At 45.9% G+C, this 23,690-nt stretch overlaps 12 non-coding genes across 12 annotated transcripts; 8 read left to right on the top strand and 4 right to left on the bottom strand.

Annotated features, from left to right (window-relative positions):
- Positions 1-478: 478 nt before the first annotated feature.
- Positions 479-550, bottom strand: Trnaq-uug (transfer RNA glutamine (anticodon UUG)). Its single transcript has one exon. It is a non-coding gene; the product is annotated as a tRNA-Gln (tRNA).
- A 557-nt stretch (positions 551-1,107) lies between these two features.
- Positions 1,108-1,179, top strand: Trnap-ugg (transfer RNA proline (anticodon UGG)). The gene has a single exon. It is a non-coding gene; the product is annotated as a tRNA-Pro (tRNA).
- A 507-nt stretch (positions 1,180-1,686) lies between these two features.
- Trnaq-uug (transfer RNA glutamine (anticodon UUG)) lies at positions 1,687-1,758 on the bottom strand. Its single transcript has one exon. It is a non-coding gene; the product is annotated as a tRNA-Gln (tRNA).
- A 557-nt stretch (positions 1,759-2,315) lies between these two features.
- Positions 2,316-2,387, top strand: Trnap-ugg (transfer RNA proline (anticodon UGG)). The gene has a single exon. It is a non-coding gene; the product is annotated as a tRNA-Pro (tRNA).
- Positions 2,388-3,523: 1,136 nt separating this feature from the next.
- On the top strand, positions 3,524-3,595 carry Trnap-ugg (transfer RNA proline (anticodon UGG)). The gene has a single exon. It is a non-coding gene; the product is annotated as a tRNA-Pro (tRNA).
- Positions 3,596-4,731: 1,136 nt separating this feature from the next.
- On the top strand, positions 4,732-4,803 carry Trnap-ugg (transfer RNA proline (anticodon UGG)). The gene has a single exon. It is a non-coding gene; the product is annotated as a tRNA-Pro (tRNA).
- A 1,136-nt stretch (positions 4,804-5,939) lies between these two features.
- On the top strand, positions 5,940-6,011 carry Trnap-ugg (transfer RNA proline (anticodon UGG)). The gene has a single exon. It is a non-coding gene; the product is annotated as a tRNA-Pro (tRNA).
- A 507-nt stretch (positions 6,012-6,518) lies between these two features.
- Trnaq-uug (transfer RNA glutamine (anticodon UUG)) lies at positions 6,519-6,590 on the bottom strand. Its single transcript has one exon. It is a non-coding gene; the product is annotated as a tRNA-Gln (tRNA).
- Positions 6,591-7,147: 557 nt separating this feature from the next.
- Positions 7,148-7,219, top strand: Trnap-ugg (transfer RNA proline (anticodon UGG)). Its single transcript has one exon. It is a non-coding gene; the product is annotated as a tRNA-Pro (tRNA).
- Positions 7,220-7,726: 507 nt separating this feature from the next.
- On the bottom strand, positions 7,727-7,798 carry Trnaq-uug (transfer RNA glutamine (anticodon UUG)). Its single transcript has one exon. It is a non-coding gene; the product is annotated as a tRNA-Gln (tRNA).
- Positions 7,799-8,355: 557 nt separating this feature from the next.
- Positions 8,356-8,427, top strand: Trnap-ugg (transfer RNA proline (anticodon UGG)). Its single transcript has one exon. It is a non-coding gene; the product is annotated as a tRNA-Pro (tRNA).
- Positions 8,428-9,563: 1,136 nt separating this feature from the next.
- On the top strand, positions 9,564-9,635 carry Trnap-ugg (transfer RNA proline (anticodon UGG)). The gene has a single exon. It is a non-coding gene; the product is annotated as a tRNA-Pro (tRNA).
- The last annotated feature ends 14,055 nt before the right edge of the window (positions 9,636-23,690 follow it).

Here is a 23,690-nt window from a genome sequence, read left to right as displayed (position 1 = left end):
TACGATAAACTTGCGAGTCTCTGAAAGTAAGCCATGCAGCAGGACAAACTGCATGTCGGGCCACCGGCCCATGAGACTCTCAGGTGCGTCTTATGGAAAGCAATCTACGTGGCAGGATTAAGCCGTCTCCGCTTACTTATATCTATACGTAAAGACTGGCACGTACAACGATTCTATTCGTTCCCCAGGAACTAGTACATCGCATGCAAGTTTGGTAAATGCATGCGCATGCAGCACCCAAAACGGTGAGATGTCTTTCCTGCGGGGAGGAACAGCTGAGGTCGTCTTCTCGCAGTTGAGCCCCTTACGTCCCGTTATTAATCCTAGTAGCAAAAGCATAAGCATTTGGAGCGCTCCCCATTCACGTGTGGACTGCTATTAACATTTTGCATTTCATGATCCTAGTTAAATTTCTGCATATACAATTGGAACCACCGGCTCGTACACATTTCTAGAAACGATCGCAAAACACAGCGTCAGGTTCCACCGAGACTCGAACTCGGATCGCTGGATTCAAAGTCCAGAGTGCTAACCATTACACCATGGAACCGGATGCCTGCAGCGGTCTTAAATTCAGTGGTATCATGTAATTAAGCCCATAAGATGCGATGTCATTACACGTATGGTCCTCAGGAAGTGTTTGCGTGGCTAATGAAGCAACCAAGTAGGCTGGAAGTGGAAGGAGCACCTTCGAATGTAGCGAGAATTCTTGCCAGTATTCGTACATGAAGTGATGTCGAAGGATCAGGTAATCAAAATCGCGAAACAGCCACTTTCGTATGGCGGATGCTTTGTGCTGGAAGCAGCCTAGCTATGAAAACAGCTATGGACGCAGAGTACTGTCGAAAACTGCGTGCTGACACAGAACGCTACGTAGTGGGCGGATTGTTCGTGACACGATAACATTTGCACTTCACACGGTCGAAATACTGTCACACAACTCAAGCAGCTCTTTCAGCATTCACATACACTGGTGTTCAGCACAGCGCATGTTGTAGGTGTCAGATTAAGAAACCTCTTTGAGAATATGGTCCAGCTAGGATGCTGCAACTAGCAAGTGCGGCAAGATCTCAGTAGGTGGCGGGGTGCAAACTTACTTACTTGTGCGGCCTGTTGGTCTAGGGGTATGATTCCTGCTTTGGGTGCAGGAGGTCCCGGGTTCAAATCCCGGACAGGCCCTACTTTTCACTTTCGCGACAACCCAGCACTACGATAAACTTGCGAGTCTCTGAAAGTAAGCCATGCAGCAGGACAAACTGCATGTCGGGCCACCGGCCCATGAGACTCTCAGGTGCGTCTTATGGAAAGCAATCTACGTGGCAGGATTAAGCCGTCTCCGCTTACTTATATCTATACGTAAAGACTGGCACGTACAACGATTCTATTCGTTCCCCAGGAACTAGTACATCGCATGCAAGTTTGGTAAATGCATGCGTATGCAGCACCCAAAACGGTGAGATGTCTTTCCTGCGGGGAGGAACAGCTGAGGTCGTCTTCTCGCAGTTGAGCCCCTTACGTCCCGTTATTAATCCTAGTAGCAAAAGCTTAAGCATTTGGAGCGCTCCCCATTCACGTGTGGACTGCTATTAACATTTTGCATTTCATGATCCTAGTTAAATTTCTGCATATACAATTCCAACCACCGGCTCGTACACATTTCTAGAAACGATCGCAAAACACAGCGTCAGGTTCCACCGAGACTCGAACTCGGATCGCTGGATTCAAAGTCCAGAGTGCTAACCATTACACCATGGAACCGGATGCCTGTAGCGCTCTTAAATTCAGTGGTATCATGTAATTAAGCCCATAAGATGCGAAGTCATTACACGTATGGTCCTCAGGAAGTGTTTGCGTGGCTAATGAAGCAACCAAGTAGGCTGGAAGTGGAAGGAGCACCTTCGAATGTAGCGAGAATTCTTGCCAGTATTCGTACATGAAGTGATGTCGAAGGATCAGGTAATCAAAATCGCGAAACAGCCACTTTCGTATGGCGGATGCTTTGTGCTGGAAGCAGCCTAGCTATGAAAACAGCTATGGACGCAGAGTACTGTAGAAAACTGCGTGCTGACACAGAACGCTACGTAGTGGGCGGATTGTTCGTGACACGATAACATTTGCACTTCACACGGTCGAAATACTGTCACACAACTCAAGCAGCTCTTTCAGCATTCACATACACTGGTGTTCAGCACAGCGCATGTTGTAGGTGTCAGATTAAGAAACCTCTTTGAGAATATGGTCCAGCTAGGATGCTGCAACTAGCAAGTGCGGCAAGATCTCAGTAGGTGGCGGGGTGCAGACTTGCTTACTTGTGCGGCCTGTTGGTCTAGGGGTATGATTCCTGCTTTGGGTGCAGGAGGTCCCGGGTTCAAATCCCGGACAGGCCCTACTTTTCACTTTCGCGACAACCCAGCACTACGATAAACTTGCGAGTCTCTGAAAGTAAGCCATGCAGCAGGACAAACTGCATGTCGGGCCACCGGCCCATGAGACTCTCAGGTGCGTCTTATGGAAAGCAATCTACGTGGCAGGATTAAGCCGTCTCCGCTTACTTATATCTATACGTAAAGACTGGCACGTACAACGATTCTATTCGTTCCCCAGGAACTAGTACATCGCATGCAAGTTTGGTAAATGCATGCGCATGCAGCACCCAAAACGGTGAGATGTCTTTCCTGCGGGGAGGAACAGCTGAGGTCGTCTTCTCGCAGTTGAGCCCCTTACGTCCCGTTATTAATCCTAGTAGCAAAAGCTTAAGCATTTGGAGCGCTCCCCATTCACGTGTGGACTGCTATTAACATTTTGCATTTCATGATCCTAGTTAATTTTCTGCATATACAATTCCAACCACCGGCTCGTACACATTTCTAGAAACGATCGCAAAACACAGCGTCAGGTTCCAACGAGACTCGAACTCGGATCGCTGGATTCAAAGTCCAGAGTGCTAACCATTACATCATGGAACCGGATGCCTGTAGCGCTCTTAAATTCAGTGGTATCATGTAATTAAGCCCATAAGATGCGAAGTCATTACACGTATGGTCCTCAGGAAGTGTTTGCGTGGCTAATGAAGCAACCAAGTAGGCTGGAAGTGGAAGGAGCACCTTCGAATGTAGCGAGAATTCTTGCCAGTATTCGTACATGAAGTGATGTCGAAGGATCAGGTAATCAAAATCGCGAAACAGCCACTTTCGTATGGCGGATGCTTTGTGCTGGAAGCAGCCTAGCTATGAAAACAGCTATGGACGCAGAGTACTGTAGAAAACTGCGTGCTGACACAGAACGCTACGTAGTGGGCGGATTGTTCGTGACACGATAACATTTGCACTTCACACGGTCGAAATACTGTCACACAACTCAAGCAGCTCTTTCAGCATTCACATACACTGGTGTTCAGCACAGCGCATGTTGTAGGTGTCAGATTAAGAAACCTCTTTGAGAATATGGTCCAGCTAGGATGCTGCAACTAGCAAGTGCGGCAAGATCTCAGTAGGTGGCGGGGTGCAGACTTGCTTACTTGTGCGGCCTGTTGGTCTAGGGGTATGATTCCTGCTTTGGGTGCAGGAGGTCCCGGGTTCAAATCCCGGACAGGCCCTACTTTTCACTTTCGCGACAACCCAGCACTACGATAAACTTGCGAGTCTCTGAAAGTAAGCCATGCAGCAGGACAAACTGCATGTCGGGCCACCGGCCCATGAGACTCTCAGGTGCGTCTTATGGAAAGCAATCTACGTGGCAGGATTAAGCCGTCTCCGCTTACTTATATCTATACGTAAAGACTGGCACGTACAACGATTCTATTCGTTCCCCAGGAACTAGTACATCGCATGCAAGTTTGGTAAATGCATGCGCATGCAGCACCCAAAACGGTGAGATGTCTTTCCTGCGGGGAGGAACAGCTGAGGTCGTCTTCTCGCAGTTGAGCCCCTTACGTCCCGTTATTAATCCTAGTAGCAAAAGCTTAAGCATTTGGAACGCTCCCCATTCACGTGTGGACTGCTATTAACATTTTGCATTTCATGATCCTAGTTAATTTTCTGCATATACAATTCCAACCACCGGCTCGTACACATTTCTAGAAACGATCGCAAAACACAGCGTCAGGTTCCAACGAGACTCGAACTCGGATCGCTGGATTCAAAGTCCAGAGTGCTAACCATTACATCATGGAACCGGATGCCTGTAGCGCTCTTAAATTCAGTGGTATCATGTAATTAAGCCCATAAGATGCGAAGTCATTACACGTATGGTCCTCAGGAAGTGTTTGCGTGGCTAATGAAGCAACCAAGTAGGCTGGAAGTGGAAGGAGCACCTTCGAATGTAGCGAGAATTCTTGCCAGTATTCGTACATGAAGTGATGTCGAAGGATCAGGTAATCAAAATCGCGAAACAGCCACTTTCGTATGGCGGATGCTTTGTGCTGGAAGCAGCCTAGCTATGAAAACAGCTATGGACGCAGAGTACTGTAGAAAACTGCGTGCTGACACAGAACGCTACGTAGTGGGCGGATTGTTCGTGACACGATAACATTTGCACTTCACACGGTCGAAATACTGTCACACAACTCAAGCAGCTCTTTCAGCATTCACATACACTGGTGTTCAGCACAGCGCATGTTGTAGGTGTCAGATTAAGAAACCTCTTTGAGAATATGGTCCAGCTAGGATGCTGCAACTAGCAAGTGCGGCAAGATCTCAGTAGGTGGCGGGGTGCAGACTTGCTTACTTGTGCGGCCTGTTGGTCTAGGGGTATGATTCCTGCTTTGGGTGCAGGAGGTCCCGGGTTCAAATCCCGGACAGGCCCTACTTTTCACTTTCGCGACAACCCAGCACTACGATAAACTTGCGAGTCTCTGAAAGTAAGCCATGCAGCAGGACAAACTGCATGTCGGGCCACCGGCCCATGAGACTCTCAGGTGCGTCTTATGGAAAGCAATCTACGTGGCAGGATTAAGCCGTCTCCGCTTACTTATATCTATACGTAAAGACTGGCACGTACAACGATTCTATTCGTTCCCCAGGAACAAGTACATCGCATGCAAGTTTGGTAAATGCATGCGCATGCAGCACCCAAAACGGTGAGATGTCTTTCCTGCGGGGAGGAACAGCTGAGGTCGTCTTCTCGCAGTTGAGCCCCTTACGTCCCGTTATTAATCCTAGTAGCAAAAGCTTAAGCATTTGGAGCGCTCCCCATTCACGTGTGGACTGCTATTAACATTTTGCATTTCATGATCCTAGTTAATTTTCTGCATATACAATTCCAACCACCGGCTCGTACACATTTCTAGAAACGATCGCAAAACACAGCGTCAGGTTCCAACGAGACTCGAACTCGGATCGCTGGATTCAAAGTCCAGAGTGCTAACCATTACATCATGGAACCGGATGCCTGTAGCGCTCTTAAATTCAGTGGTATCATGTAATTAAGCCCATAAGATGCGAAGTCATTACACGTATGGTCCTCAGGAAGTGTTTGCGTGGCTAATGAAGCAACCAAGTAGGCTGGAAGTGGAAGGAGCACCTTCGAATGTAGCGAGAATTCTTGCCAGTATTCGTACATGAAGTGATGTCGAAGGATCAGGTAATCAAAATCGCGAAACAGCCACTTTCGTATGGCGGATGCTTTGTGCTGGAAGCAGCCTAGCTATGAAAACAGCTATGGACGCAGAGTACTGTAGAAAACTGCGTGCTGACACAGAACGCTACGTAGTGGGCGGATTGTTCGTGACACGATAACATTTGCACTTCACACGGTCGAAATACTGTCACACAACTCAAGCAGCTCTTTCAGCATTCACATACACTGGTGTTCAGCACAGCGCATGTTGTAGGTGTCAGATTAAGAAACCTCTTTGAGAATATGGTCCAGCTAGGATGCTGCAACTAGCAAGTGCGGCAAGATCTCAGTAGGTGGCGGGGTGCAGACTTGCTTACTTGTGCGGCCTGTTGGTCTAGGGGTATGATTCCTGCTTTGGGTGCAGGAGGTCCCGGGTTCAAATCCCGGACAGGCCCTACTTTTCACTTTCGCGACAACCCAGCACTACGATAAACTTGCGAGTCTCTGAAAGTAAGCCATGCAGCAGGACAAACTGCATGTCGGGCCACCGGCCCATGAGACTCTCAGGTGCGTCTTATGGAAAGCAATCTACGTGGCAGGATTAAGCCGTCTCCGCTTACTTATATCTATACGTAAAGACTGGCACGTACAACGATTCTATTCGTTCCCCAGGAACTAGTACATCGCATGCAAGTTTGGTAAATGCATGCGCATGCAGCACCCAAAACGGTGAGATGTCTTTCCTGCGGGGAGGAACAGCTGAGGTCGTCTTCTCGCAGTTGAGCCCCTTACGTCCCGTTATTAATCCTAGTAGCAAAAGCATAAGCATTTGGAGCGCTCCCCATTCACGTGTGGACTGCTATTAACATTTTGCATTTCATGATCCTAGTTAAATTTCTGCATATACAATTGGAACCACCGGCTCGTACACATTTCTAGAAACGATCGCAAAACACAGCGTCAGGTTCCACCGAGACTCGAACTCGGATCGCTGGATTCAAAGTCCAGAGTGCTAACCATTACACCATGGAACCGGATGCCTGCAGCGGTCTTAAATTCAGTGGTATCATGTAATTAAGCCCATAAGATGCGATGTCATTACACGTATGGTCCTCAGGAAGTGTTTGCGTGGCTAATGAAGCAACCAAGTAGGCTGGAAGTGGAAGGAGCACCTTCGAATGTAGCGAGAATTCTTGCCAGTATTCGTACATGAAGTGATGTCGAAGGATCAGGTAATCAAAATCGCGAAACAGCCACTTTCGTATGGCGGATGCTTTGTGCTGGAAGCAGCCTAGCTATGAAAACAGCTATGGACGCAGAGTACTGTCGAAAACTGCGTGCTGACACAGAACGCTACGTAGTGGGCGGATTGTTCGTGACACGATAACATTTGCACTTCACACGGTCGAAATACTGTCACACAACTCAAGCAGCTCTTTCAGCATTCACATACACTGGTGTTCAGCACAGCGCATGTTGTAGGTGTCAGATTAAGAAACCTCTTTGAGAATATGGTCCAGCTAGGATGCTGCAACTAGCAAGTGCGGCAAGATCTCAGTAGGTGGCGGGGTGCAAACTTACTTACTTGTGCGGCCTGTTGGTCTAGGGGTATGATTCCTGCTTTGGGTGCAGGAGGTCCCGGGTTCAAATCCCGGACAGGCCCTACTTTTCACTTTCGCGACAACCCAGCACTACGATAAACTTGCGAGTCTCTGAAAGTAAGCCATGCAGCAGGACAAACTGCATGTCGGGCCACCGGCCCATGAGACTCTCAGGTGCGTCTTATGGAAAGCAATCTACGTGGCAGGATTAAGCCGTCTCCGCTTACTTATATCTATACGTAAAGACTGGCACGTACAACGATTCTATTCGTTCCCCAGGAACTAGTACATCGCATGCAAGTTTGGTAAATGCATGCGTATGCAGCACCCAAAACGGTGAGATGTCTTTCCTGCGGGGAGGAACAGCTGAGGTCGTCTTCTCGCAGTTGAGCCCCTTACGTCCCGTTATTAATCCTAGTAGCAAAAGCTTAAGCATTTGGAGCGCTCCCCATTCACGTGTGGACTGCTATTAACATTTTGCATTTCATGATCCTAGTTAAATTTCTGCATATACAATTCCAACCACCGGCTCGTACACATTTCTAGAAACGATCGCAAAACACAGCGTCAGGTTCCACCGAGACTCGAACTCGGATCGCTGGATTCAAAGTCCAGAGTGCTAACCATTACACCATGGAACCGGATGCCTGTAGCGCTCTTAAATTCAGTGGTATCATGTAATTAAGCCCATAAGATGCGATGTCATTACACGTATGGTCCTCAGGAAGTGTTTGCGTGGCTAATGAAGCAACCAAGTAGGCTGGAAGTGGAAGGAGCACCTTCGAATGTAGCGAGAATTCTTGCCAGTATTCGTACATGAAGTGATGTCGAAGGATCAGGTAATCAAAATCGCGAAACAGCCACTTTCGTATGGCGGATGCTTTGTGCTGGAAGCAGCCTAGCTATGAAAACAGCTATGGACACAGAGTACTGTAGAAAACTGCGTGCTGACACAGAACGCTACGTAGTGGGCGGATTGTTCGTGACACGATAACATTTGCACTTCACACGGTCGAAATACTGTCACACAACTCAAGCAGCTCTTTCAGCATTCACATACACTGGTGTTCAGCACAGCGCATGTTGTAGGTGTCAGATTAAGAAACCTCTTTGAGAATATGGTCCAGCTAGGATGCTGCAACTAGCAAGTGCGGCAAGATCTCAGTAGGTGGCGGGGTGCAGACTTGCTTACTTGTGCGGCCTGTTGGTCTAGGGGTATGATTCATGCTTTGGGTGCAGGAGGTCCCGGGTTCAAATCCCGGACAGGCCCTACTTTTCACTTTCGCGACAACCCAGCACTACGATAAACTTGCGAGTCTCTGAAAGTAAGCCATGCAGCAGGACAAACTGCATGTCGAGCCACCGGCCCATGAGACTCTCAGGTGCGTCTTATGGAAAGCAATCTACGTGGCAGGATTAAGCCGTCTCCGCTTACTTATATCTATACGTAAAGACTGGCACGTACAACGATTCTATTCGTTCCCCAGGAACTAGTACATCGCATGCAAGTTTGGTAAATGCATGCGCATGCAGCACCCAAAACGGTGAGATGTCTTTCCTGCGGGGAGGAACAGCTGAGGTCGTCTTCTCGCAGTTGAGCCCCTTACGTCCCGTTATTAATCCTAGTAGCAAAAGCTTAAGCATTTGGAGCGCTCCCCATTCACGTGTGGACTGCTATTAACATTTTGCATTTCATGATCCTAGTTAATTTTCTGCATATACAATTCCAACCACCGGCTCGTACACATTTCTAGAAACGATCGCAAAACACAGCGTCAGGTTCCACCGAGACTCGAAGTCGTATCGCTGGATTCAAAGTCCAGAGTGCTAACCATTACACCATGGAACCGGATGCCTGCAGCGCTCTTAAATTCAGTGGTATCATGTAATTAAGCCCATAAGATGCGATGTCATTACACGTATGGTCCTCAGGAAGTGTTTGCGTGGCTAATGAAGCAACCAAGTAGGCTGGAAGTGGAAGGAGCACCTTCGAATGTAGCGAGAATTCTTGCCAGTATTCGTACATGAAGTGATGTCGAAGGATCAGGTAATCAAAATCGCGAAACAGCCACTTTCGTATGGCGGATGCTTTGTGCTGGAAGCAGCCTAGCTATGAAAACAGCTATGGACGCAGAGTACTGTCGAAAACTGCGTGCTGACACAGGACGCTACGTAGTGGGCGGATTGTTCGTGACACGATAACATTTGCACTTCACACGGTCGAAATACTGTCACACAACTCAAGCAGCTCTTTCAGCATTCACATACACTGGTGTTCAGCACAGCGCATGTTGTAGGTGTCAGATTAAGAAACCTCTTTGAGAATATGGTCCAGCTAGGATGCTGCAACTAGCAAGTGCGGCAAGATCTCAGTAGGTGGCGGGGTGCAGACTTGCTTACTTGTGCGGCCTGTTGGTCTAGGGGTATGATTCCTGCTTTGGGTGCAGGAGGTCCCGGGTTCAAATCCCGGACAGGCCCTACTTTTCACTTCCGCGACAACCTAGCACTACGATAAACTTGCGAGTCTCTGAAAGTAAGCCATGCAGCAGGACAAACTGCATGTCGGGCCACCGGCCCATGAGACTCTCAGGTGCGTCTTATGGAAAGCAATCTACGTGGCAGGATTAAGCCGTCTCCGCTTACTTATATCTATACGTAAAGACTGGCACGTACAACGATTCCATTCGTTCCCCAGGAACTAGTACATCGCATGCAAGTTTGTTAAATGCATGCGCATGCAGCACCCAAAACGGTGAGATGTCTTTCCTGCGGGGAGGAACAGCTGAGGTCGTCTTCTCGCAGTTGAACCCCTTACGTCCCGTTATTAATCCTAGTAGCAAAAGCATAAGCATTTGAGCGTTCTCCATTCACGTGTGGACTGCTATTAAAATTTCTAGAAACGTTCGCAAAACACAGCGTCAGGTTCCACCGAGACTCGAACTCGGTTCGCTGGTTTTCTAGTATAGAGTATAAGCATATTATTTTTATTACACGACTGTTTTTGTAGATTGTCCGCCCAAGAAACTTAACGGCGTGAATCACAGGTGGTCAAAGACGGGAGTTGTCAATGAAATTCGAGACCCTACCACGCCGCCGTAACGACATCCCTGTGAATCTAACAGAATTTCTCCGTTATCGATAGCTTCACTGCCATTACATTTTGCTTGTTATTGTTTGTATGTTCCATGAATTTTTTAAGTATGTGTAAGAGAAAAGTAATAATAACTTCTCCAGAAATGAAACTAATCAGTCAAAGAAAGTAATTCCCTCGTGTTGCTATAATCTCACCAACAGTGGAAATTTGAATACTTCTTTATTTGAAAGAAACGGAATCTGTCTCTCGTCCGTTATAGCATTGTTATTCAATATGTCAGCTAATAGAAGGAATGTAAACTAACGTGCGCTTTCTAGATGTATAGACTGAAGAGTACAACTTATATAAAAAAGATACCTCCCTTTTTTGGGAGAAAGAAAAGCTTGGATTTTATTATCGTTATTACTATTATTGTTTTTTACCCAATGCCCTGCTTTTCGAAGATCTCAGCGAGCATGTTGCTGAGGAGTTCCTCCTCGTGACATATTTGTGTGGCTCTCCATGTAGCAACTACCATGTAAAATTGAAAACTTGTCAGGTTCTGTTCTCCTGTTTTGTTGATAATACATTTCACGTAATTTCCTAACAAGCGCATATTATGTTTTGTTGCCAGGCAGAATCGTGGAAGGGTAGTATCCTCGGCATGTAAGTCGTTTCTGAACTTCTGGTTAGGAGAGCGGGTTTTTTTCGCACCCACTTCCGCTTTTCCACGTGTCCTCTACAGGTGAATCTGTCGAGCAGTGAGTCAGTCAACTTACACCCAAGTCATTTGTCTGTCACTGACACCGTTGCGACAGAGTTTCTCATCGGTCGGTATGAGTTCGTTGACCACTCGATACCAAGCGGATATTACTTAGGATGTATGGATCTTCAGGTTCAGCTAGTTTCAAGCCGTTGTCCACTTGGCTTTTGCGTGCCTACTGGTGATGTTGTTAGACTTGTCAGTCTTTTGCCTATTCCGTATTATTTTCATTGTACTTAAAGAGGCTGTTATCATGGTACAATCCGCTAAGCAACTAATCTCAGGATGGAATATACGGACGTGCGTTAGGTGAAAATTGATATTTTGGATTTTAACCGGAGGGTGTATACTTTCAGGTATAAGTACACTGAAAAGCTTAGCTGTGATGGATTTCTCATTTATTAGTCTGTTGATTTTTTCAGATACAATGCATCAGATTTCCTGTTTACATCAATTAATTCAAGACCCCCTGAAATCGTGGTTTGGTGACAGTAACAAATGTGAGTTTGAAAATATACATATCCATGTGCAAGCTGCGTTGTCTTCTTCGCTTGTAACTTTGATATGGGGAAGATGTAGGCCACGTAGTATGTCGTCGAGTAACGATAGGTGATAACAAATCTTACTGCTTGAATTATATTCACTGATCTCTAGCTAGCTTCTAAAATGGTGCCATGCACTGTGTTGATGGCCGCGCTCCAGTTCCTTGTCGCCATTTTCAATGGAAACCTATCGATTATGATTCCCAGAGTTTTGTGATGTTCTACGGTTTGGGCCCATGACATGGCTAAGTCATCAAAACTTCTAATTTTCATTAATTTACATTTCCCGATGTTGATGGTCTCTCCTGAAGCAGCGCTTTTATTTGTCTTGTTACCCTTTCAGTATTTCTATTTCAGCGTTTCGACGAATGAGCAATCCCTCATCGTCAGTAAGTTCTCACGAGGATTGATACCCCTCTCATTGTTATGTCAGATAATTTATTATTTATTCTCCTGAACAGTGGCTCCAATGACAGTACAAACAACATCATGGAGAGGGGACTGCCTTGTGGAAAGCCTCTCTTAATGTTGATGGTCCTCGGCAGCTGTACATTGATGTTTATTCGTGCTGTTAGTCCTGTGACCATAATGCAGACGACCCTGATAACACTCTCCTCAAAACCAATTTCTTCCGTAATGTGCTCCATACGTCGGTAGCTGACAAGATGAAAGGCCTTATGGAAATCTATAAAGAGTAATGCACATCTGATATTAATTACCGAGGCTACTGAAATGATGTGTCTGTATTCTGAAATCATAGTTATGACTGTTCGGCCAGGGAAGCAGGACTGATGTCTGTTGACGACTTGGCGGATTGGCGGAGACAGTCTACTGTTGATTTCTCTGGGAAATGTTTTATGTTAAAAATACCGTAAAATAATTCGGCTTAAATTGTCGATGCTTTGCTGCCCCCTGTTCTTAGGCACAAAACTATTTCCCCTTCCTTAAAATCTCTGGCTACCTCAGCTCTTTTTATTATCTCATTTAAAATTGCAGTAAAAGTTGACCCTTTGATGTACCAAAATTTATGATAAAGTTCCTTTGGCAGCCCGTCTGGTCCTGGCGTTTTACGAGCAGGGGATTTACAGATCGGCTCTAAAACTTCGTGTTTAGTAAAATCGGCCATAATTTCACAGTTGTCATCAGGAGTAAGATCTCTGGGTAATCTTCTGACAATGTTAGCTAGTGAATCCCCCTATACCGGTACTACTTTCTGTGGCAATGGAGAAAGCTCCGTCGGATCCACTGCCGTACTATCTTGTGTGTTGCCACCGGGCTTCAGTTCTACTGCTTCCATCATCTGTTTTGGAGTAACTAAATCGGCTAACATGAGCTTCTTTCGCTGTTGCAAAGAACTTCAAAAGCTTTCCTCGGAAAGTCTTGGCGCGTGTGCCCACATTCGTTGCAAATGAAACAGGTCTCTACATGGCCACTATACATGACATGAGCCTTATAAACACTAAAAATTGCCGGCCGCTGTGGCCGACTGGTTCTAGGCGCTTCAGTCCGAAACCGCGATGCTTCCATGGTCGCAGGTTCGAATCCTGCCTGGGGCATGGATGTGTGTGATGTTCTTAAGTTAGTTAGGTTTAAGTAGTTCTAAGTCTAGGGAACTGATGACCTCAGATATTAAGTCCCATAGTGCTTAGAGCCATTTGAACCATTTTTGAACCAACAATTACTTGAGAGGGAGTTATTTCCTTGATTTGCAAGTGTCAAATGTGGGTGAATTCCTAAGGGACCAAACTGCTGAGGTCGTCGGTCCCTAGACTTACACACTGCTTAAACAACGTATGCTAAGAACAACACACATACCGATGCCCTAGGGCGGACTCGAAGCTCAGGAGGGGCGGCCGCGCAGTCCGTGACATGGACCTTTTAACGAAAAGACACAAAGAAAACAGACAAAGAAGACACTAGTTCGCGACGTGTTTAGGCTGCGACGGAGCGGACCCGAGGTACCTGTGTATGCTAGCGCGGCGCAAGCGAAAGCACCATGGAAGCGCACGCTACTGTCGCTCTTTCGTGTAGCAACTTCATGTCATTGAGCCTGTAAGATGCGATTTTATTACACGTAATTCCAGCGTTCTCAAGAAGTGCTTGCATGGCAAATGAAGTACGAGAGTGGCCACACAAGATCGATGAAAGTGGACTGTAGCAAAAATCCTTGTCAGTATTCGTACATATAATGATGTTCGAAGGCTCACGTAAACAAAATCGCAACACTGCCATTTTTGTGTTGCGGATGCTCTGTGCTGGAAGCAGTCTAGTTATGAAAGGAGCCGTGGATACAGTGTGCTGACAGCATTTGCGTTTACTGTTGGCAGAACAAAAAATGGTTCAAATGGCTCTGAGCGCTATGGGACTTAACATCTAACGTCATCAGTCCCCAAGAACTCAGAACTACTTAAACCTAACTAACCTAAGGACATCACACACATCCATGCCCGAGGCAGGATTCGAACCTGCGACCGTAGCGGTCGCGCAGTTTCAGACTTAAGCGTCTAGAACAGCACGGACACACCGTCCGGCGTTGGCAGAACAGCTCATGTTATAGGTGTCGGATTAAGAAACGTGTTAGAGATTGTGGTCCATATGTGATGCTTCTGCTAGCAATTGCGTCTAAATTTCCTTAGGGGACGTGGTGCAGAGCTGCTTGTTTGTGCGGCCCGTTGGTCTAGAGGCTAGTACCGCTTGAGACACAGCAGTGATAGGACGTGCTGTGGATTGGATCCACCGTTCAGCTGGGGTTGTGAATATTGACAATTTGCATTTAGCGTATCTTTGTCCGATGTTCTTCCTATATTCGTGATGATTATTTTTATGTTGTAAATTGTGTTGTTTAGCATATATTTCCGTGGATATGTAGGTTCACCTTTCAGTTTGGCGAGTGAACCAGAAATTTTTAGCTGACTCCGTTGGAAATTCTTGATTGGATGGTGTATGCGATTGACATTACATCGGGCCAGACATGTGCTGCATATTATCATACTGAACTTGCCGGCCGGGGTGGCCGAGCGGTTCTAGGCGCTACAGTCTGGATCCACGCTACCGGTACGGTAGCAGGTTCGAATCCTGCCTCGGGAATGGATGTGTGTGATGTCCTTAGGTTAGTTAGGTTTCAGTAGTTCTACGTTCTAGAGGACTGATGACCTTAGAAGTTAAGTCCCACAGTGCTCAGAGCCATTTGAACCATACTGAACTTTGTTTTTTTTCCTGAAGTTATTGGACCCTGTTTTGCTAGATTGGATTTTGCATAAACATGGCGAGCAGGGGTCGTTTCGTCACAGGGAAGCTTCTATTAGCACAGTTACCATTGATAACGCTGAAATTACGTAAACCACTGTTCGGGATTTTATTAACTCCCAAAAATATTCAATAACTATCTCAAGAAAGCTTTGGTGGCTTATGGTGTCGTACGATCGATTCAGAAATTATATATGGCGTAGCACCCTCCAACGAATTAACGGTTGTCGTCCTTTCCATAACGGCTTATTCCAGTGTTTCCGTTAGTTTTCTGCTGTAGATTCCTTACAATACATGTCACCCTCCTCTGATACAGGTCCCCCCGTTACCCCCTCGACCGTTGCTATTCACAATATACATAAATGACGTTGTGGATGACATCGGAAGTTCACTGAGGCTTTTTGCAGATGATGCTGTGGTGTATCGAGAAGTTGTAACAATGGAAAATTGTACTGAAATGCAGGAGGATCAGCAGCGAATTGACGCATGGTGCAGGGAATGGCAATTGAATCTCAATGTAGAAAAGTGTAATGTGCTGCGAATACATAGAAAGATAGATCCCTTATCATTTAGCTACAAAATAGCAGGTCAGCAACTGGAAGCAGTTAATTCCATAAATTATCTGGGAGTACGCTTTAGGAGTGATTCAAAATGGAATGATCATATAAAGTTGATCGTCGGTAAAGCAGATGCCAGACTGAGATTCATTGGAATAATCCTAAGGAAATGCAATCCGAAAACAAAGGAAGTAGGTTACAGTACGCTTGTTCGCCCACTGCTTGAATACTGCTCAGCAGTGTGGGATCCGTACCAGATAGGGTTGATAGAAGAGATACAGAAGATCCAACGGAGAGCAGCGCGCTTCGTTACAGGAGCATTTAGCAATCGCGAAAGCGTTACGGAAATGATAGATAAACTCCAGTGGAAGACTCTACAGGAGAGACGCTCAGTAGCTCGGCACGGGCTTTTGTTAAAGTTTCGTGAACATACCTTCGCCGAGGAGTCAAGTAGTATATTGCTCCCTCCTATGTGTATCTCGCGAAGAGACCATGAGGATAAAATCAGAGAGATTAGAGCCCACACAGAAGCATACCGACAATCATTCTTTCCACGAACAATACGAGACTGGAATAGAAGGGAGAACCGATAGAGGTATTCACGGTACCCTCCGCCACACACCGTCAGGTGGCTTGTGGAGTATGGGTGTAGATGTAGATATAGTAACGGCCTCTCGTCTTACGGCAACTTCTTTCTTGATTAAAAAACGCCGGCGTATTAGTGATGCTGGTGGCACAGACGACCAATCTGATCCTTCGCAATTGGTTGTGGAATCAGAAAAACCGTTTCCAGAATTGCCCCACATATTTCGAATTCCGTTACCAAGATGCCTTAGGCCATACCCGATGGCGTCAGACTTGCCGCATCGACGTCAGCACATGAGCCACAACATTCGTTCGAGGTGGTGCACCTCAGCTGCTGCAGGCATCGCAGTATGTTGAGGACACACCGGAGCTGGCTGTTGTTTTCCGGGATTCCGCTCCTAGTGTTACAAATATTGCTACTGCAGTGTCCACACCTATTTCTGTCGATATTGCGATTCCGATACTTCACCCTCCTGATAACGGTGGCTGCTTCTTCTGATTCCTCTCATCCAGATAGTGCCTGATCTTGGTCTCCCCATTCCGCCTGCGCTTGGATCTGATGTGCGCCAGACTGGTCACAGGGCAGAGATGCCACCCAATCTCCACGCGGTGCCCAAAAAAAAAACACTAACATGTGAAAGACAACTCTGGTTTTGCTGATACAGGACAAGGGCCCTCTGCCACGTCTGACGTAGATGATATGGAAGCGGTTGTTCCTGATGTGGCTTAATTTGGGTTCCCTTATATTTTCTTAATTCATGTTGCAAGGGAACATTTTAGATAAGCTAAATATACATGGCATTCTATCGGCCTTGAAGTTAGCTTCGTTGCAGCAGTTCATTAACGACTCTGCTGCTGATACTTTTTTGCTTCAGCAGGTGTCGGTATCACACCTTTCTGTTCCTGGGTTTCGCACAGTTTTAAATTTTGCGCCTGAATTTTCCGCTGGTATCGCTGTTCTGGTTCGTGAAGAAATCCGTATCACTGATATTGATCTTTTACATTCGGGAAGTGGTGTCGGTTGTAAATTATGTGACAACCTTGTTAATCTGGTTCCAGCAAACGACAGGAAGGGTCTCGCTTTTGTAAAGAGTATCTGGTTTATCTCTAAAGTAAAAATCCTACGATCCTGTTATCTGGTGGCGATTTTAATTATATTATAGGCAAAAGACCAGTCCTCTCACTTTAATTTTAGTTTTGAGTTACATACCATTGTATGCCAACTAAGACTAGGCGATGCTTGGGAGGTTAAACAAACCACTTTAATTAAATTTACATTTTTTTCTTCCACCTCGTGTAGTCGACTTCATCGATTGTACAGTTTTTAATGGTCTCTTAATTCCGCCAGATTTCAAAACAGGTACGATGAAGCTGAATCAGAAATCTGCGGGTTTCAAGACAGCTAATGATTTTCGTCCTTTAACCGTTAAAATTTTTTACTATAAGGTAACTGCTAGGGCTGTTAATGCTCGTTTATACCTACTGCCTACAAACATGATAACTCCATGTCAAAGGTACTTTACCAGCGGTTCTACACTGAAGCCTTTCGCAGATTATCGCGATGTAGTGTCGATTGTCGCTGTCATCAGCATTCATTGTGCCCTATTTTCGTTGTTTTCGTAAGGCTTTTGGTCGTGGGTTCCATTCGTTTTTAGACCCTCTGCTGCGTAGACTTGATTTTAATGAGAAGGCGCTGCTGGTACTTAAAAATATGAGACTGGCATCGCTGCCAAGATTGTTCTTAATGGCCAGTTAACGAAGCTCATTGATATTAAACGTGTTGCACGGCAGCGTAGTCCTTTATCCATGACTCTTTACGCTCTATCCTTTCACCCGCTCCATACACGACTTAACTCCAAACTGGGGAGGTTTTACAATCTCTGGGGTTACTCAGACAGCAACAACTTATGCTGATGAATCGGTCGTTTTACTTCGTTCTGCCACTGAAGTGTCGACGTTCAAATGGAAATAGGTAAGTATTGTGTGGCCTCAGGATCTCGCCTTAACTACTATAAATTTAAATTCTTAACACACTGGGCTTTGAACACGTGGGTTACGGTTGTAGAAAAACATACACGTTTAGGTATCATTCTTCAGCGGTGTTCTCTGCGTAAGGCTGCAAGAAATGGACGACTGTCTTTTCGAAGTTCCACGGCGTTTTATTAGAACACTCAAGGTCCTCCACAACGTTATTGCAAAAAGCACGCGGTTTAGACACCTGTGTGTTATGTAAACAGTACTGTGTTGAACAGTTATTTCCATTTTCACGAAGGCAGGGTGCAACTTACCAGCAGATGTATTTGGCGGGGGCACATTTTTAAATTACGTTTCGGTGTTCTTATGAAGCCGCAGCAGGAGAGCGGCCAGCCATTGACTGATGTCCTCCGGCCGGAGTGGCTGTGCGGTTCTGGGCGCTACAGTCTGGAACCGAGCGACCGCTGCGGTCACAGGTTCGAATCCTGCCTCGGGCATGGATGTGTGTGATATCTTTAGGTTAGTTAGGTTTAATTAGTTCTAAGTTCTAGGCGACTGATGACCTCAGAAGTTAGGTCGCATAGTGCTCAGAGCCATTTGAACCATTTTTGATTGATGTCCGTGGCAAGGCTGTTGCCGATATGCGGACACGCCATCTTCTATTTTCTGCCATGTCGACAGCTACCTGAAAATTATTCTCTGTCGTTCGCCCTGCAAGCATGTCACGGCCTCCTAATGTGGAGCCCCTAAATGCCAAGCTACGGTATGTTCGCGTCTTCTGTGTTGAGATTAGTTATGTTGATGTCCAACTGCGATATCGTTCTGTTTTCACTTAGAAAATACTCCTGGCTAAACAGCATCGGTCTTCTTGTCCAAACCCGATTACCGTGAAATATCCCTGTTCTAAGTGGAACGAAATACTAATATTAGCTTACCGGTTCACTCAGCAACTGTAGCCTTCCTGTGGCATAAAGTCCATAAAGATCTGATCTGATTCCTACTAAAGAACGACTTTATCGTATAGATTTGCGTGTCTCAGAGCTCTGTCCACGGTGTGGTTTTGTTGACACTCTCCGACACCGATTGACCTGCCAGTACCAGTGGTACTGCACCGACATCTGGCCTTACAAAGCGTCCGGAATCGGCATTCACTACTGATATCCTCTCGTGGAAGTTTTCTTTCCAGAAGAGGATATCAGTTTATCCCTGGACTAAGGGGAACACTGTCACGTGACTTCTTGTCCGTTCTATTTTTGCGATTGTTGATGGTGTAGGTAACAGTGATTTCATCACGTTTACTGGCTACATGCTTGATGCGGTACTGGAGGCGTAAATCCTTCCACACTCTTGAACGGGACTTGGAGAATATGCATAGCAGTGTATTCGTTAAATTTTCATTACGACATTCTCTCTGGCTTTGGTTCCATCAAATGCATCGGTACAGGGTGAAAAGGACTCGTGTTTTAATTGAGCGACTAGGATCCAAGACAGAGGGAGGCACTGTTGCCAGGCCTCATTTTTCTGACCCCTGCCCGCCTTGCCTCCATCAGTCTGGTTCCGATAAGTTTCTTACGATTCAGAAATAAAAAGAAAACAATGGACAAGTAGAAACAACCCATTGGGGTGTGACTCAGTGACAGGGAGGGGGAGAAGTCGTGACCAGGCATCGGGATCCAAAATAAAAGTTGTATGATAAATGCCTTGGGTGCAAGAGATCCCGGGTTCCAATTCCAAAGATGCCCTACTTTTCCTTGTCTCGGCTATCACGCTTTGTGACGAACTTGCGAGTCTCTAAGAGAATGTTACGCAGGAGAAAAAACCGTGCGTCCGTCTAGGGACCCAAGAGACTGGGAAGCGCGTCATGAGTAAAACAATTCAAGTGACAGGCTTGAACCGTCTTCATTTACATCTATGTTTGCACAAACACTGGCACTTACGAAGATTCTCTGCGTTTCCGAAAAGCTAGTACATCACACGTACGTCTACTAAATGCATCAAAATGCAGCACTGAGAAAGGAGAGAAGTCTTTTCTGCTGTTAATAATTCAGCATACACCATTTCAACAACCACCTTGGCCACATTTCCAGAAAGAATCGCAAAATACATCGCAAGGTTCCACCGAGACTCAAACGCGGATTGCTAGTTTCAAAGTGCAGAGTGCCAACCATTGTATCATGGAACCGCAAGCTACCGCCGCTCTTAATTCAGCGTCTTTATGTTGTTGAGCTGATGCGATTTTACTATATGCAACTCCGGCGTTCTCAGGAAATGTTTGCGTGGCAAATGAAGCAGCCACGTGGCCACATATGTACTCTGAAAGTGGAAAATATACATTCGAAAGTAGCGATAATTCTTGTCTGCATTCGTACACGGAATGATGTCGAAGACTCAGGTAAACAAAATCGCGACACTGCCACTTTCGTGGGGCGGATGCTGTATGCTGGAAGCAGTCTAGCAATGAAAGTAGCTGTGGGCACAGGTTACTGCCGAAAACTATATGCTGAGACAAACGCTACGTAATGAGCGGATAGTGTGTGAAATGATAACATTTTTACTTCACAGGGTCGCTGTACTGTCACACAACTGACGTAGCTCTTTCAGCATTCACACACACTGGTGACAGCACAGCTCATGTTTTCGGTGTCGGCTGAAGAAATCTGATGGAGAATATGATCCAATAAAGCGATATGACCTTTTTATTTCACGGAGGACGTGTGATTTGCAAAGCACCTCTATTCATGGGACGTATGACTTGCAAAGGACCTGAATTCATTCAACGTCTTAAAATTTTTTCTCTCTTGAAGAAGGAATTTTTTGTATGTGGCCAGTAGCTCCATTAATTTCAACTGCATTTTGAAAACATATCTTCTTAGTTTGATTTCATTTACTGATGTTTGGCGTGTAGCAGCTTAATAACGCAACACACAGAGTTTTAAAAATGAGAAACATTTCGAAGTTTAAAAAAAAAGTTCCAGAGTGTGTGAGCGTGTTATTGTTTGGACAGTTTTTCATATTTGTGAAAACCCCACTTTTCGGAATAATATTTATAATATCATAATAGTACTACAGCATATATAAATGGAATATCATTATTTCAAAAGAGAATAATAAAATATATTAAACCTCTGTTACAGGGTTGACTAAAGGCGAAAGTGTTCCGGGATATTGTCCCATGATACAACACTCTCCCCCACGTGTACAAGGTGTAGCGTGTATATGTGTAGATATTTCTATATGTGGTACCTTAATATTCACATACGTCAGTGCGTTTGCTGCTTTTTCTCTGCGTCAAACCGTTTTCCCGCAAACTCATCACAAACCTTACAACCTGTTATTTTTTGCAAGGCCGCAACTGTACCACTGAACTGACTACGTCTATCCGTACACACTAACCGTTTTGCGTCCATATGTCCACACTTCAACACCTGACCTTCTGCCAGGAAGAAAAGGAAGTAGTGCACCTGAAAATATGACATCGATTTTGATTCGTTGACGGCATATGCGACATGAGGGGTAGTAAATCTACTGATAAATGTTTTAATGTGGTCCGCCCAAAGACTGCTTCATGGCATTGCTACCAGAACACCACCTGTGTTTACCTTTTAACACGAAATGCTCACAGTCAAAAGTGTGAAGCAAGCAGACAACGATGCTGCGGAGACGCACTCGTGCCTTCTACAGCCAAATGAGAGAGTTTGAAAGGGGACAAATTGTGGCCAACCGAATGATTGGATGGTCGTTTCGGAGAATAGCCACAAAAGTTGGGCGTGTTGCGTCAGCTGTGCAACGATGCTGTTATCAGTGGTCACGTGAACCTTCTCAGCTGTACACACGATCACACGAGGTGAGAAGCACCCCCCCCCCCCCCCCCCCCCCCCACAGGATCGTCGTACCATAACGGCAGCAGTGGTAGATCTTATAGTTACCGCAGCATTGAGTTCTGAGCCCAGAGGTGTCAACAAGAATCATTGCGAACCGGTTATTAGCAGTGGGACTAGAGGTACACCCACCTCTAGCCCGTTTTCCACTCACGCCACAGCGTCGATATCCATTGCTCGACTGGTGCCGTCAGATGATCACTTGGAAGATGGAATGGCGCGCCATACATACAGCGTAGACCTGGTGAGAGTTGTCTCGTAGAGTGCATTCATCCAAGACACACTGTCCCACCTTAAACCTTATGGTCCTTTGGTGTTTCAGGACAGGGTGCTAACCAGCACTCAGTACATGCAGAATGTCGTTAGACGCCCTCTTTTGCCGTTCTGGCAATAGGAATGTTATGTGTTGTTCCAACAGGATAATACTCCCTAACAGCCGGCCGCGGTGGTCTCGCGGTTCTAGGCGCGCAGTCCGGAACCGTGAGACTGCTACGGTCGCAGGTTCGAATCCTGCCTCGGGCATGGATGTGTGTGATGTTCTTAGGTTAGTTAGGTTTAAGTAGTTCTAAGTTCTAGGGGACTGATGACCACAGCAGTTGAGTCCTATAGCGCTCAGAGCCATTTGAACCATTTGAACTCCCTAACACATTTCCAGTGGAACACGACGTGATCAGCCAGACCTGCTGCAACTTCCATGGCCAGCACGATCTCCGAACTTGTCTCTGTGGTGTCACCGCCAGACACCACACTTGCTTGGTGGTAGCCTTTAAATCGGCCGCGGTCCGTTAGTATACGTCGGATCCGCGTGTCGCCACTATCAGTGATTGCAGACCGAGCGCCGCCACACGGAAGGTCTAGAGAGACTTCCTAGCACTCGCCCCAGTTGTACAACCGACTTTGCCAGCGATGGTTCACTGACAAAATACTCTCTCATTTGCCGAGACGATAGTTAGCATAGCCTTCAGCTACGTCATTTGCTACTACCTAGCAAGGCGCCATTATCAGTTGCTATTGATCTTGTAATTCATGTACCGTCAGACCGACGTTCACCATTAATGGATTAAAGTTAAGTATTCCACCAGCTACGTCCGTTTTTTCTAAAGTCTAATTTCCTTGTCCTGTTCCAGACCTCACACCAGCCTGCGTGAGCTAAAACGCGTGCCTTTCGGCTTCCTCTAGTATTCCTGGGTTGGCTCTCCTGCCAATCCACAACAAACTTAGCGCGTGTGAGATATGACGAGACTAGAAGTGACTTGAATACTTGCTAATCAACAACCCTTACAGAACTACGAGAACAGATTGATCGGGCGTAGCAGAACGTACCCCAGGAGAGCATTCTCCTTGTGTACGGTCGACTGTGTACCAGAGTCAGAACATGCTTTGTCGTCAGTGGAGGTTACATCGTGTACCACTACGAGTGTTTCAGCGTGGGTCTGTAGCAGGTACCTGAGAACCGCTTCTGCTATTGATCTGTAGATGTAATCACCCCATGTACTCCGTAAACACTGACGCAACAACAAACCGTGAGTGTGTCGGAAGCCTGTAAAAGGACATACATTACTTTACCAAACAGCGTAGTTGGAGGTACTAACCAATTTAAAAATTATTAATCTTAAGAGCTGTCATTATTAGTCTTCAAATGAAGTAAATACTGATTAATGTTGTTCAGTATACTGCCCTCAGTAACCACTTATATCCGTTACATCCTGTATAATAACAATCAACATAACATTAAGAATAACTGAGTCTGTGTGACAGACAAGACCGTTTTGTCTCATGAATTATGAGAACTGTGCCTTTTGGAGGGTATGTTAGGAAAGAGACATTTCCTGGTCTGGTAGGGGAAACTACAAATGTCATTTTGACGGGCTGTGGCAAGACTTGAAAGAGAGGAAACCAGTGGGACAGTATGTTG

Source organism: Schistocerca serialis, chromosome 2 (assembly GCF_023864345.2).
Source record: "Schistocerca serialis cubense isolate TAMUIC-IGC-003099 chromosome 2, iqSchSeri2.2, whole genome shotgun sequence".
NCBI lineage: Eukaryota > Metazoa > Arthropoda > Insecta > Orthoptera > Acrididae > Schistocerca > Schistocerca serialis.
Note: the sequence above shows the minus strand (reverse complement) of the source record. Positions and strands in the feature narration are given on the sequence as shown.